Consider the following 2216-nt stretch of genomic DNA (forward strand, 5'->3'; position numbering starts at 1 on the left):
CTTCCTAAATAAAACACCAGTAGCATAGACACTGAGAGCAACAATGAATAAATGGGACCTCCTGCAATTGAGAAGCTTTTGTAAAGCAAAGAACATGATCAACTAGACAAACGACTCCCTACAGAAAGAGAAAAGATCTTCACCAACCCCACATCTGACAGAGGGCTGATCTCCAAAATGTACAAAGAACTCAAGAAACTAGACACCAAACTACCAAATAATCAAATTTAAAAATGGGTACAGATCTAAACAGAGAGTTCTCAACAGAACAATCTCAAAAAGCAGTAAGATACTTGAGGAAATGCTCAACATTCCTAGTCATCAGGGAAATGCAAATCAAAACCACTCTGAGATTCTGTCTTACAACAATCAAAATGGCTAAAAACACCAATGACAGCTTATGCTGGAAAGGATGTGGAGAAAGGAGAACACTCCTCCATTGCTTGTGGGAGTGCAAACTTATACAGCTTCTGTGGAAATTAGAATGGCAATTTCTCAGAAATTATGGATCCACTTACCTCAAGACCCAGCAACACCACTGTTAGGCATATATAGGGGAAGCTATAGTCACGCATACTTAGGGGCTGGCTACAACGTGGTCAGACACACCTGTAGCCAGCCCCTAAGTATGCGTGGCTATAGCTTCCCCCACATATACCCAAAGGAGACACATTCACACCACAAGGTCATTTGCTCAACTATGTTCATAGCAACATTATTCGTAATAGCCAGATCTTGAAAACAACCTAGATGTCCCTCAACTGAAGAATGTATAAAGAAAATGTGGTATATTTATCAATGGAATACTATTCAGAGGTAAGAAACAATGACTCCTAAAATTTGTAGGCAAATGAATAAAACTAGAAAAAAATCCTAAGCTAGATAATCCAGAACCATAAAGACAAATGTAGTATGTACTCTCTCATAAGTGGATACCAGACATAAAACAAAAGATACCCAGACCCAAAGAAGCTAGAAACCTCTTCCAGAAACAGATGGAAGCAGATACAGAAATCCACAACTAACCAATGGGCCAAGCTCCTGGTGTACAATTGAAGTGAGGGAGGAGTGATAATAAGAACAAAGGAGTCACAGAATCAGCTGCCCCAAACTAGTGAGAGATCACTAGCTCTGGTCTGACAAAGGAGAACCTGCATAAGAACAAACAAGACTCTCTTAATATAAGTGGCAATGGTGTGGCTGGGACAATATGCTAGGTCCATAATGGGTCCAAGATGTAGCTCCAATGCACAAACTGATTTAGGGGAGCACATTCTATATGGAGAGATAACTTGCTCAACCTAGACACAGGTGGGCGGGGGGGGGGAGATGCCTTGGTCCTGCCTCAATGGGATGATGGGACAGACTTAGTAGACTTCCTAGGGGAGGCCTTACCCTCTTTGAGGGGTAGATAGGATGTGGGGGGAGTGGCAGTAGAGGGAGGAAAAGAGGGGGGGAACTGGGATTGGAATATAAAAAATATATTAATAAAAAGAAAAGAAAAAAAGTTGATGAGTCCATCCTTATCATTTACTGCCTGAAGTTTACATGAGTCAAATTTCCTAGTCAAAAGATATAAAAGGCTAAATGTATTAACATCCATGAACCAACCTTATGTCATCTATCAAGGACTCCATTCAGATTTAAGTGAATAAATGGAAAAAATAGTAACCAAAACACAGTAGGATAACATACTTACATAAAACAAAGTAAAATAGTATGTGTATGTTAAAATACTATATTTTCCAAAATAACTAACTCATCAGTAAGATAGAACAGTGATGAATATTTATGTATCTTAAGGATTTTTTAGTTCCTTTTTTATGTGGGTAGAGGAATGGCAGGCTATAACTCCATAATTAGCTAGATAGAGGTGAGCATTCAGAATGTGACATGGTATACCTCCAAACATCAGGAAGTACAGAGGAGACAGTAAGTGGGGCTGGGCTACAAACCCCAAGGCCCACTCTCTAGTGACCATCTTGTGCAATTAGGCCCCACCTTCCCAAAGTTCTGAAACCTTCCAAGACAGTGCCACCATCTGGGAACCATACAGACACATAAGGCTGTGGGGGACAATTTACATCCAAGTCAGAACAGTACCCAATATCAGAACCCCTGCAAATATAAGACAGTGACTGACAGAAATGTAACTCCACAATAATGTTTTAATTCCCACTTTCACTACAAGATAGAACATATAGATAAAAAAAGAA

This window comes from Cricetulus griseus, chromosome 2 (genome assembly GCF_003668045.3).
Source record: "Cricetulus griseus strain 17A/GY chromosome 2, alternate assembly CriGri-PICRH-1.0, whole genome shotgun sequence".
Taxonomy (NCBI): domain Eukaryota; kingdom Metazoa; phylum Chordata; class Mammalia; order Rodentia; family Cricetidae; genus Cricetulus; species Cricetulus griseus.